The sequence below is a fragment of the Lycium ferocissimum genome, chromosome 2 (genome assembly GCF_029784015.1).
Source record: "Lycium ferocissimum isolate CSIRO_LF1 chromosome 2, AGI_CSIRO_Lferr_CH_V1, whole genome shotgun sequence".
In the NCBI taxonomy this organism is placed as follows: Eukaryota; Viridiplantae; Streptophyta; class Magnoliopsida; order Solanales; family Solanaceae; genus Lycium; species Lycium ferocissimum.
This window is the reverse complement of record NC_081343.1, coordinates 22,275,754-22,290,444: the sequence shown is the minus strand read 5'-3', so window position 1 is coordinate 22,290,444 and position 14,691 is coordinate 22,275,754.

Sequence of the window (14,691 nt, the reverse complement as noted above, 5' to 3'; positions counted from 1 at the left end):
GTATTCCGATGCTGGTGGTAGGAGAAAAGAGGCAAAGATAAAGTGAAATATAAGGATTAGTGAAGCTACGTTAAGGTGGTTCTTAGAATAATTTGACCCCCTTCGTACATTCGGGTAGAGATTGCAGCGTCATGCGCGACAGGAAAGTTGAGAGCAAGATCTAGGCAAGGGGACGACAGAAGAGTTTGGATTAAAGATAAGGTAATGACATGAGACAATGTGTTGAAAATGTAACAAGATGAGTAAAGAAAGATTGTAAAATGATTTAAGCACGTGATCAGAACTAGTTGGCCACCAAAAGGAGGGTGAATTTATACGCTAACTTCTTTCAGAATTGTGTCAGCCGATAAAGGTTAAAGCAGGGAACGGCTATTAGTAGCTCAGAAATGACAGGAATCATATGACGACAATCGGTATCGACACTTAGAACTCCAGACTGGCGAATGGGCATGCTTGAAGATATCATCCATGAAGAATGTAATCAGATTCGATATGAAGGAAGAGTTTAACTCGAGATGCACCGAATCTTATTACACTAATTGTAAGGCAAGAAGGTTGCGTGCTAAAGATGTAGCTTCCGTTAAGGCACCGTGACGAAATGACAACAGGAAGGAAATGACTTACGAACCTGGGGAGGAAATGAAAGAGAAATATGATTGGTAAATGAGATTACATGTTATGGTAGTGAAGGAAACCCCCCCCCCCCCACGAGATCCTTAAGACCCTATACGACTAGTTGAACATTCGAGGACGAATGTTCTAAAGGGGGGAAGGATGTTATATCTCGCATTTTGTACGACGGAATATTTTTTTAAGTTGGTTGCGGCGAGTTAAGAATAAGACTATTTTCCGACTTTGTTTTAACGCATAAGTACTTATGAATTTGGTTGGATGGAAAGTTAGACATTTCATGAAAATTTGGGGCCAAAAGTGAAGTGTTGGAATTTAAATTCATGAAAAAATAATAATAATAATAATAATAACCATGTGGCCATGCACATGACTTGTGGTACATAGGCCACATGTATGAAGAATATGTGTAGTATTGGAAGACTTATTAAGTCATCTTCCTTATTCTCATCTCTTGAAAATTTCTAGAAAATTGGAGAAAAAGAAAAAAAAAAAAAAAGAAGAGGGAGTGCACATGACTGGCCATGTGCACTCATTTACATATATATATACATATATATATATATATATATATATATATATATATATGATTAAGCCATGGAAAGGAAGACAATTCATCATTTTGCCAAGTCTAGAATTTTCAAGAAACAAAAAAAAAAAAAAAAAAAGAAAAAAACGGCCAAGGGAGAGAAGTTGCCCTTCAATATTGATCATGAAAAATTCCTTTCTTCTAGTTTTTCTACTAATTGGAAGGCCCTCACAACGTGGAGTAGTTGTTGGAGAGAGAAAACCATTCGTTTTGCTATGTAGAACTCTAGCCGAGAAAGAAGTGGGATGGAAGAGGTAAGACTCAATCTTTATTCTCATATGTTATGCATGGTTTGTGGATGTTGTGGAGTATAGAAATAAATGTAGTTCATGAAAATATGGATGTTGAAGCATAGCCAAATGTGTGGTGTGTGGGCATGTGTGTGTGTGTTGTTGTGTAGGAGTGATGAACTAAGTGTATTTAGCATGTTTGGGTGTTGTTGTAATGTGTAGAAATGAATGGAAATCATGGAAATTGTATGTTGTTGTTGTGGTCGAAAATGGGCTGATTTGGTGAAGGAATGTGGGACTAATGTGATATAGTATTTTGGTTGTCGTCGTTGTGAATTCTATGATGTAAAATGAAATTTTAATGATCCAAGTTGAGGTTATAATCGTGTGGGATGAATTGGACGATAATGTGATATTAATATGGTTTCTTGAATTTACAAAAATGAAGTTGTTAAAGAATGGATTGTTGACATAGTTTATGAATTTGGAAGAAAGAATTGTGTTGGTGATGTTCTTGTTGAATTGGAATGATTTCGGGTAATGTTATGCATTGGACTGGTTGTTTGGAATATTATGCGGGTTGTTGGAAATGTTCTTGAATCGTGTTTGAAAGGCTTTGGATTGTTATTTGAATATGCGATCGTTGATATTGGTTTGGATATAGGTAGTTGAATCGAATATAAATGAATGTCGTCGCATTATGTGAAAGAAGGTTATTAATGTTAGAATGCGTTTTGAATTAATGGTTGATATTTGTTGGTATGGTTGATGATGGATTTGGCCGAGTTAAATTCTCGGGGATGTCCAATTTATAAGGGAAATGCTGCTCAAATTTCTGTAGAAAAAGTAATGGCTTGGAATTGGATCCTTCGATGTTTGTGACTAATATTCGATATCCATTGACGTTGTGTAGACCTTGGAGAGTCGAGACTCGAGTTGGATTAGCTTAGGAAGCGATCGAGGTATGTAAGCTTAACTCTTCTTTCTTTGGCATGTCTTAGTGAAAAGTAAGTTATGACACGTACCCCGAGGTAATTCTACTCTTGCGGTCCGAGCATGTTTATGATCGATAGTTGTTTCTTGATATTCACATTCTTAATGTAGTCAAATTATGGCCTTTATGTTTTTCGCATGAATGGATTTCAAAGATTGCATAAAAGTTTGTTTTCAAAAAGAGTTTGTTTCCTAGACGATTCCGAAACTACGAACGTCCGTAACTTTCGCAGAAAGGCTCGGATCGCTTCGATTTGTTCGTAGAATGTTCTAAGGTGAATAAAGTGTGTAACCTTCCAAGGCGAACTCGGATTGGTTTGACGTATGACTATGATCCCTATGGTTCGACTATGACTATGACCCTTATGGATTTGTAAATACGTGTAATGTATGTTATGTTTCCGAAAGATATTCGATATAACCATTGTCCGACTTTCAAATGACATTCCGTTTGGACTACTTCATTGAGTCTTGGAAATGTTTTATTTGCATTTGGTTTCTCACTACTCTGCTCGTGCAAGCTCAATATGTCTTTCACCGAGTCCCGGGCCGGGTACGTATTCGTGCAACTTCTCTGCATTATTCACCGAGTCCCTCACTAGAGGGTCGGGTATGCTATATATATATATATGTATATATATATATATGATGATATGATGATATGATGATGTGATGAGATGGAGATGGCGGCCAGTATGGCATACCGAGTCCCTTGCTAGCGGGGCCGGGACACGCTATTCACCGAGTCCCTCACTAGAGGGCCGGGTACGGTATGTATATATATGTATATATGCATGCATACATGATTATGATATGATTTTACTCACCGAGTCCCTCACTAGAGGGCCGGGTACGGTATATATGTACGATGATATAATGATACGATTATGATATGATTTTATCTACCGAGTCCCTCACTAGAGGTCCGGGACATGCTATATGTATACATGATGATTATATGATTTTGATATGCATGATAAATCTTTTCGAAGGCAAATTTTATGATTTTCTGTATTCTTTACTTCAGTATGATCCCGCTTACTGTATTTCATGCTCTACATATTCCGTACTGACCCCCTTTCTTCGGGGGCTGCGTTTCATGCCGCGCAGGTACACCCAGATGAGTTGAAGACATTAGCAGAAGATGTTCCAGCGGGATTGGCGAGCTCCATTTTCTCCGGACTGCTGCCGAGTCAGAGCATTATGATATGGTTTCATGTTCCATGTTAGAGACTTTGCAGACAGTGTAGTATGACAGTTTTGTAAGCGGCTCCATAAGCCGATGTATTGTGATGTATTATTTTACGGGTTTTATATGATTACAGGTCTTATTTGATTTGAAAAGGATGAAAAGCAAGTTTGTTTTCTGAAAACCTTTCGTTATGTATTTATGTTATGCTATGAGGGCCCAATATGATTACGAGTGTCACGATAGTCAGCGGGTTCGCTCGGCCCTAGGTAAGGGTCGGGTGCCTATCACACCCTATCGGATTAAGGGTGTGACAAGGGCCACGACAGGCACCTGGCCGTACTAGTCAAGTACCAACTGACTTACATCTGTGACAATAAACACAATAGAGGTGGGCCAATAGGGGTAGCATATGACTCTCAATAATCTTATAAGGAAGATACATGCATCAACTGTTTAGAAGACTCATCTGTTAAAATACTGGACATGCTGCATGAGCCGGTAAGGCTATCATGACCATCTGTAATGACATATGAAATCTTAAGTCTTGACCTCAACTGACTGTACATATCTGTCTGCAAGCCTCTACAGGAAAACATAATGCAACATGGCTGGGACAGGGCCTGGCCATAACCATACATATATGCGTACATATCTATTTATATACATAAGACCATGCTGACTCCTAGCATCTCCGAAACAAATGGAGTGCATTAACTTCATCCGCTGAGCTGGCATCCTAATAGATGGATCACCAACCTGTATCTGCAGACCTTCAGGCATGAAATGCAGTGTTATATCCCGCATTTTATACGACGGATTATTCGTAAGCTAATCGACATAAATTCAAGGACAAAGACTTTTAATCCTCGATATTAATATGGCACGACTTGTTTGCAATTTCCATTAGTGTAGAAATATTAATGGAGATTAGGGATTAATTAACCATGATTAAATTATTAAGTGGGGATTTGTGATTAATTATGAATAATTAGCCTAATTAGATCACTAAGTGGGCCCCACAACACATGGACAATTATGATTGGCTCATAAATCATAGTGGGACACATGTCACATGGTTGGACACATGTCAACCAATGGACAACATATAAATATGGAAATAATGACCAAGCTATTCATTTTCATCTTCAACAAATGAATTAGAGGAGAGAGAAGCTCTCCCTCTTCACCAAGAAGAGAGAGAAGCTCACGGCCACAACCATGGTAGCACCACCAGGTCACGGCCAGCCTTGATTTTTATACCATTGCATTGTTAAAATTCATCTTGAATTGGAGAAGAAGGTACGGACAACCATGGCTGCCAAGCTCACGGCTATGGCTGAGCCAAATCATGTTCACAAAGCTTGATTCAAATTAATTTTCCATTGTGTTTTACATCATATGAAGGTCCATGATAACATGAATTGGTCCTTGAAGGCAGCAAGAGTGGTTATCAATTGAAGCTGCCAAAATTCAGCAAATTAAGGAGCTAATTTGTTAAGGTGGGATTTGTATTCTACACGTTTTAGTAGGTATTTGGACTTGTTATAAATTGGTAGATATGAATTGAATACATGGAATTATGTATGTTGATGTTGAAGTGTTATTGAGCCGTGTAAGGAGGTTGTTTTATTTGAAATTGGTGAACTGATTTGGATTGATATTATGGTTGTTGTTGTCATGAATTATGTGATGAGAATGAAGGAATTAAATGGTTAAAGTTGAAGTTGTAATTGTTTGTGGGCTGTTGTAGAACTTAGCGTGATGTTAACATAGTTTTCTTGCATATAAATGGATGGTGTTGTTGTCGTGTGGCTGCCATTGTATTTCCCTAAAATTGGATGAAAAGATTGTATGAAATAATGTATAAGAATCGTATGTGGTTTACTTAATGTGTTCGTAGGTGTTCGTAAGCTTTTCGAGCATCTTTTGTGTTGTTAGCTAGGGGCTGTTTTGATATGTCGTTGTTGCTCTTGTTGAACTTGGGAGATTAAGTATGACTAAAGTTATATATGATGTTATTGTATTGGTTGAGCTGTTAGAAGATCGTTTCGACGAAAACGTTAAGACTATGGATCATTAAGGATAACTTGAATATGTCGTAGTCGTATGTGGGTTGTTATCATATGTTGTGAATGTGGGCTATTTGGAATGTTGTGCGGGCCGTCCAGATTGTTCTCGAGTCTTGTTTGAATAGTCTCGGGTTAATACTTGAATGCATGATTAGTGATGTTGGCTTGGGTTGTATGTAGTTGGTTTGAATGTAAACGAAACGTCGTCTAATTATTTAGAAAGGAATTATTAACGTTAGGATACGTTTTGAATCTCTTCGTAGTTTAATCATAGTTCTTGACGTCTTAATATAGGTTGAGACACTGTTGGGCAGCGTATACGTGTCATGTTGCGAGTAAACGCTAAAGGTATGTAAAGCCTATCCCTTTTTTCTTTTGGTATGTCCTAGATGTAAGTAAGATACGATATGAGCTTTGGGGTAACGCTATTCATAAGTTCCGAGCATGTTTATGATTCTTATTCACTTCTTGATGTTAGAATTCTTAATATAGTCGAGCTACTGCCCTCCAGTTTCTATATGATTGGATAGTAAACGACGCGTAAAAGTTCCTATTCTTGAAAGACTTCATAATGACTAATGACCATAACTTTCATAAGCTGTTTCATATTAATTTGATACATGTCTATGATCCCTGAGGCTTTATTTTGATATAGTTCATAATGATATTCAAAGAATACTTAGTATGGCTATCATCCTGATACTCGAGCGTTGGTTAGTCTACTTATCTATTGAGTCTCAAAAGATGATTTATTTGCATATGGTTACTCACTACTCTGCTCGTGCATACTGTTATTACATTTTCCACCGAGTCCCTCACTAGAGGGCCGGGTACGGTATATATATATATATATTATGGTGTTATGCTGTGTTATGGTGTTATGTTGTGTTATGGTGCTATGTTGTGATACAGAGCTATGCTATGATACGGAGCTATGCTGTGATACGGAGTTATGCTGCGATACGGAGTTATGCTGTGTTCTGGAGTATGCTGTGTTATGGCGCCAAAGACGGGGTGGCGACCATGTTCACCGAGTCCTATAATGGGCCGGATATGATATATGATATTGACATGCATGATTTGTGTTCAAAAGCAAGCATTTTGGTATTCGTTATTGTACTCGTTTTACGTACTTCTTATTTTGGTTATAATCCTTTCTTGTATTTCATGCTTTATATACTCGACATATTTCGTCTTGACCCCTTTCTTCGGGGGGCTGCGTTTCATGCCCGCAGGTACAGATACTCGCTTTGGTGATCCTTCAGCTTAGGACTTCTACTCAGCTGTCCTGGAGTGCTCCGTTATTCCTGAGCCTAGACTTTTGGCACAGATCTATTAATATATGTATATGTTTATCCAGGGGTACGGCGGGGCCCTGTCCCGTCATATGTTACTGTTGTCACTCTTAGAGGTCTGTAGACATATGTGTGGGTTGTATACGATTACTGTTCAGTTCTGTCCGTGTGATTTATGTTTTGGGACGTACCCATTCGTAGTGGCAGCCTTGTCGGCTTGCGTATATATATATATATATGTCTTGGGATGCTATATGTAGTGGCAGCCTAGTCGGCTTACGTATGTATATAGTTGGGGCGTTCCCACATGTTATGATAGCCTTGCCGGCTTATGTGTGACATTATTAGCTATCGAAAGTTGTAACTCCTCAGGAGACAGGTCGCTATGATATGTTTATATATGTGACAGTTTTGAGACGACGTCCTGCCTTTATATTTATATACAAGTTCTTTATTGTGCTAGTTCTGAACGATTATAGTTAACAGGTGTATACGAGTGTCCAGTTCGGACACTAGTCACGGCCTACGAGGTTGGGTCGTGACAAAAGTGGTATCAGAGCAGTTCATCCTCGGAGTGTCTACAGACCGTATCTAGTGGAGTCTTATTTATCGGTGTGTTGTGCACCACATCTATAAACAGGAAGCTACAGGGCATTTAGGATGTTACCTTTCTTTCATATCTAAGATCGTGCGATAGAGCCAAGTCATAGGAAATGAGATTCCTCATATTGACCTTTGATTTCAGCAGAAGGACAACGTCGACAGAAGAAGGCGACTGACGATATTGGAAGTTACAAAGCACGCAGGTAAGTAAAGGTACGAAAGGTATATGTCGGGTAAGGTATTGAGGTGCGTTTGAAATGTAAAGTTGAAGATTGAAAGGGAAAGTAAACGGGAAAGTGTAACAGGTGCAGTTTGAGTTGAATAAGAACACACGAGGTAAGTTCATCATTTTCGTACATCGTTGTTGATATTGAGCCCCGTGTGGCCGTGATATGATATGATATATATATATATATATATATATATATATATATATAGTGAGGCACCGTCGGTATTTCACACGTGCAGGTTTCGAGATGGTAAGAAATACAGAGGAAACTCTGCCAAAAATTTTCTAGAAATAAAAAGAGAATGAGACATAGGTTTGAGATATGACTTGAGAGGTTGCACCAATAGTTATGATAGGATCTGACTAAGCTATGAGTATGGCTGACCTCGAGAAATAAGTTAACTCTCACGAAATGATAATAATAGCAATTAGGAGGTCGCTATCGGTATGGTAAAAAGAAGAATTTGGAAAGGGCTAGTGATACTAGGAGATGATTTAGAAAAGGCTGGAAAATCACGATAGAGTGTTACATTAAGGTATCAACTGAATTGATAAGCAAGGATAAAATATGACGAGTTTATAGTTGAAAGAAGTAATAGTACGGTTGAGACAAGAGTGCGGAGGAAAAAGAATTGTGACAGATATGAATGTATTGATAAGACAGCTTGTGAGATATTAAGAATAAGGCTGACCAGAAAAGGTAAAAGGTTAAGAAGTGTTACACTATAGGATTGATTATGAATAGGATATAGTGTGAATATAATAAGGATTGTTACGGAAATGAGTAAAGCCTAGTGAGGAAGTGACTAAAAGATATGACATGATCTATGTGACTAAGGTATAAAAGCGAGCTATAGAACGAATAAGAAAGACTTATAAAAGTTCTTCTATAGGGAAAGCTCAGAATAAAGATTATGTGGTAACGGAAAGGATAGCGAGCACCAGAGAAGGAGGAGTGAATTTAAAGGAGGAAATAAGAAGAAAGCGAGATAACAGTGTAGTAATAGGTTATGACGTGTATAGCTGAGGATATGAGTACTATAAGTGACGGGACTGTGAAAGGCCAAGTTATAGAAAGATGAGTAACGAGGTAAAATGAGTGTTAGGAAATGACTAGTACGATAAGAATAAACATGGATGAACAGAATACATTTTGAAAATGAGAAAGGGATTATGGGGAAGTAATGTTTTCCGAAGGATACAGAGGTAGCATAAGATTCCTCGTGCACAGAATAAAAAAAAATAGACATGGACGGGAGAAATGGTAAGGGAATTCTAAGGAAGCACCCAAGATAGACATAATTAATTAAGTACAGTATGGAATAAAAGGGAAATATATAGCTACGGACTTAAAGGTGTAGTACGACGACATGGTGATAAGATAAGACCATTATTAAGACGAACTTGATACGTTTTTTAGTAAGTTAGAAGTCAGTGTTGAATACACAACAAGGGTAAAAGAGCATGAGGCATAAAGAAGTGTTGCGTGTATACGACTTCACCTCGAAAATAGTGAAATCCTTTAAGGGACAAAGACGATAGGCTTAAGGAACAAATGGTGCAATATAAATTCATCAAAAGAAACAGATGATATAGGTTGGGATAAAGATACTATTTCAAGAGAACTTTGGACACTTATCGTCGGAATATAAGTGCTGCCTAATTGAGATTGGAACGACTACAAGTACCTATTGATTGGAATGAGTGGAATGTGGCCTTGGATGAGTTGTTACATTGGTCGCATTACTCGAGTACAGATTATCAGATGAAATTTTGCACTATGTATGGAAAGGTTCTCGTCGCTACATAGTTTAGTCAAGGTTTCGTACGTGGATAATCAAGTTATAGATTATAAAGAAAGATATGGATATGGTACAGTACTAAGCGAATTGGAAGAAAAAAATCAGATGAATTTGAGATTGGAAATAGGGACATAGAGCAGAATATAAACGGATAATGGTATAAGTACACCCTTAAGGGGGAAGCGGGTGCGAGAAATGCAAGTATAAGATAGAGACACTCGACACTGAAATATATTTGATATGGATGCTTAAACTTCAAATGAGATCTCTTGCTGAAACGAGTTAGTAAGATCTAAAAGCCAGCAATAAATGGATAGAAGTCAGGATGGTAATTGAGACAGTGTTGAGAATTATTTGTAGAGTTCTTGAATGATATGACACTAGAAAGTAGGCTCCTATAAAAGAGGTAAGAGTACGACAAGCGAAGGGTAATGAGTAACTTAAGAGATATTATGAAGGATAGCGATGCTTTGGCTATAGAGTTGTTTCCTAATGATATTGCAACTTGTAAGTAACAAAGAAAAAGGAATAGAAAATCTCCCATGGTAGGAAATGAGAAAATCAAAGAGTGAATAAAGGAAGGGAAAGAAGTATGACAAAATAGGACATGGCCATGGTTGAACCAAAGTGTTATATCCCGTATTTTGTACATCGGGATAATCCGAGTTAACTACGATAAGTTAAGGACAAGACTATTCCGGGATACGAGGTAGCGACTTTTAACCTCCGATATTGTTTTAAGGCATAAGTGCTTATGATTTTATTGGTATGGAATAATAAGGAAAATTTGGGGTTAAAAGTGAATATTGGAAAGTTGGTTATTTCATGAAAATGGCCATATGTGGCCATGTGTGGGGTGTGGGCCATGGGCCACATGGATGCAACATATAAGTAAATAAAAGATGACAAATTAATCATTCATCATCTTTTCACCATAGAACCTTGGAGAAAAATAAGAAGGGCCATTCAGCCATGGTGACCAAAAATGGAAGCCCTCAAATAGTGATCAAAAAAATATTTTCTTCTACCATTCCCACTAATTGGAAGGTGTCACGACCCAACCCCGTAGGCCGTGACTAGTGCCCGAGCGGGGTACACAAACACACTTATCATATAGAATCACATACAGATGGCTTATGCTGTTATACCTCGCATTTTGTACATTTGAATATTCCGAGTTAATGGCGGAAAGTTAAGGACAAGGTTATATTTTTTTCGATTTTGCTAAGAATGCCTAAGATGCATATTCATCTTTTGCTGATATGGAGCATCAAGGGCAAATTTGGAATAAGGGAAAATGAGAGGCTACGAGTTGCAAAAAAAAAAATATTTCATTAAGTGGCCAAATGGCCATGTGGCCGTAGGGCATGGTGTGGACCCCACCCATGGTTGGCCAATTAATTCAAGTCATTAAAGAGACCATGTGTTCATCTTATATTGCAAGACATATGTCTAGGCAAAGGATGACCAAGTCAAATAATTAGTCATCTTTGACCAGTTAAAGAAAAGTCTAGAAAATTGAAGAAATTGGAGGAAAAAAAAGAAAAAAAAAAGAAAGAAGAAAAAAGAGTGCACATGACCGGCCATGTGCATGTGCCTCTATATATATATATGACTAATTCATGAAAAGGGAGACCAATTCATCATTTTGCCAAGTCTAGAAAATTCATGAAGCATGAAAAAAAAAAGAGGCATTCGGCTATGGGGGCTGGCCGAATAAGGCCCCCAAGTGTTGGTCAAGAAAAATTATTTCCTTCAAGCTTTCCTACTAATTGGAGGGTCCTCGTTAACGTGGAGTAGTCGTTGAAGTGAGCAAAACGCTCATTCTTGACAAGCATGCTCTAGCCGAGAAGAGGAGTAGAAGGGAAAAGGTAAGTTTCAATCTTCTTTTCATGTGTTGAGGATGATTTGTATATGTTGAAGTATGTAGAAATGGATAAGAGTCATGAAATCTTGCATGGTAATGTTGAGCCGTGTATGGTGTTTTGGCCGTGTGTGTGTTGTGTTGAGCAAAGAATGATGGATTAAGGTTACTTGGTATTGTAGTTGTTGTTGTTATAGATTATGTGATAAAAATGGAAATTTAATGATCCAAGTTGAAGTTATAGTTGTGTTGGCTGATTTGGAGGGTAATGTGCTTTTAAAATGCTTCTTGAATTTTTGGAAATAATGTTGTTAACATGCGGATTGTTGATATAGTTTATGAGTTTGGAAGAAGAAAATGTGTTATTGATGCTCCTAATGTAGTTGAAGGATTTCGGGTGGAATGGCTTATTGTTTGGGTTGTTTTGAATATTGTATGGATTGCTTGGAATGTTCGTAAATCCTGTTTGAATGGTTGCGGATTAGTAATCGAAAATGTGAACATTGGTATTGAATCGATCGTATGTAGTTTATTTGAATATAATTGAAATGTTGTCGAATTGTGTAGAAAGGAATTATTAATGTTAGAATGCGTTTTGAATCACTTATGGATATTGTTAGTATGGTTGTTGGTTTGATTGTTGTTGATTTGGCCGAGTTGAATTCTCGGAGATGTTGAAGTTATAGGGGAAATGCTGCCAAAATTTTTGTAGACAAGTGTTAATTTGGAATTGGATTCTTAAGTGTTATGGCTAATGGTTGATACCTAATGACATTATTGTAGATCGTGAGAAGTCGAGACGTAAGTTCGGATTAGCTTAGGAAGCGGCTAAGGTATGTAAAGCTCAACCTTTCTTTCTTTGGCATGTCTTAGTTAAAAGTAAGTTATGACACGACTCTCGAGGTAATTCTATTCTGGTCATCCGAGCATGTTTAAGATTGTTATTGGCTTCTTGATATTCGTATTCTTAATGTGGTCAAATCATAGTCCTTATGTCACCTGTATAATTAAATTTCAAAAGTTGCATAAAGGTTTTGTTTTCAAAAGAGTTTTGTACCTAAATGATTCTGAAACTACGAACGTCCGTAACTTTCACAGAAAGGCTCGGATCGCTTCGATTTGTTCGTAGAAAGTTCTAAAGTGAATGATGTTCGTAACCTTCCGAGAAGGACTCGGATTAGTATGGCATATGACTATGATCCCTATGATTCTGTTAATACGTTTATGATATATGCTATGTTTCCGAATAACGTCCGAAAGATATTTGATATAACTATGGTCCGATTTTCAAACGACATTCCGTTTAGACTACTTCTTACCGAGTCCGTGAGTATGATTTTATGTGCATATGGTTTCTCACTACTCTGCTCGTGCAAGCTCAATATGTCTTTCACCGAGTCCCGGGCCGTGTACGTATTCGTGAATATTCCTTTGCATTGTTCACCGAGTCCCTCACTAGAGGGCCAGGTACGGTATATAACGATATGATGATCCACCGAGTCCCAAAAGGGCCGGGTACGACCGAGTCCCGAAAGGGCCGGGTACGGTATATGATGATGTGATGATATGGGGATGGCGGCCAGGATGGCATACCGAATCCCTTGCTAGCGGGGCCGGGACACGCTATTCACCGAGTCCCTCACTAGAGGGCTGGGTATGGTATATGTATATATATTTATGCATGCATACATGATGATGACATGATTTTATTTACCGCGTCCCTCATTAGCGGGTCGGGGTACGTTATATGTACACTTTATATATGCATATTATGATATTACGCACCGAGTCCCTCAATAGAGAGCCGGGACATGCCATATGTTTATATGATAAATTTATGACATTGAGATGCATGATATGTGTTTTCAAAGGCAAGTCTTATGATGTTCTGTACTCTTTACTTCAGTATGATCCCGCTTACTGTATTTCATGCTTTACATACTCAGTACATATTAAAATCGACCCCTTTCGGGGTGCATTTCATGCTGTGCGTGCACACCCGGATGAAGTGCAGATTGGTAGAAGATGTTCCACGGGATTGGCGAGCTCCATTTGCTCCGGTTGTCGCCGAGTCGGTATTATGTTATGGTATCATTTTAAGTGTTAGAGACTTTGCGACAGATTGTCATGTGTACAAGGTGTCGGTTGTATAAGGGCTCCAAAAGCCGGTATCGTTATGTATTATGTTACGGTTCCTTATGATTATAGATTTTATTTGAGTTCGGAAGATCAAAAAGCATGTTTGGTAAGGTTTTCGTTAGGTTTTCATTGTGACGACTTAAGGGCCCACCAGGTATGATTGTAAGTGTCGGGAGAGTCCGTGGGTTCGCTCGGCCCCTAGGTAAGGGTCGGGTGCCCATCACACCCCATCTGGATTAAGGGTGTCACAATGGTATCGAGCATTCGTCCTAGGGGTTGTCCGCAAAGTCGTGTCCGCAGGTCCCCGTTTCTGGTGTGAAGCCGGCCACATTTATGAACAAGAAGCTACAGGGCATCTAGGATGGTTACTCTTCTTTCACCTTTTAGATCGTGCCATAGAGCCGAGTCGTAGGAAATGAGATATCTTGCATTAACCTTCGATTGCAGCAAAAGAACGACATCGATCGAAGAAGGTGACCGATGATATTGGAAGCTATAAAGCACGCGGGTAAGCAAAGGTACGAAAAATATATGTCGAATACGGTAATGACACGATTGAAGTGTAAAGTTGAAAACTGAAAGGGAAAGTAAAGAGGAAAGTGTAACAGGTGCAATTTAAGTTGGATGTACGAGATAAGTTAATCATTTTCATACTATTGTTGATATTGGGAGCCCTGTGTGGCCGTGAAATGATATGATATATATGTATATGTGTTAGCCCTGTGAGGCATTGCTGGTATTTCTTGCGTGCAGGTTTTGGGATGGTAAGGAATACAGAGGAAACTCTGCCAATTTTTTTTTCTAGAAATAATACGAGAATGAGATATAAGTTTGGAATATGTCTAGGAAAGGTCGTGTCAACAGTAATGATGGGATTTGACTAAGCTGTGACTACAGCTGCCCTTTAGGAATAAGTTAATTGTGGAGTCGGTGATAATAGTAAGCAGGAGGTCGATGGGAATATGGTAATAAGGAATTTAGAATGGACTAGCGATATTAAGGGGTGATCCAGAAGAAAATTTGATAGGTTTGGATAGAGTGATATATTAAGGCATC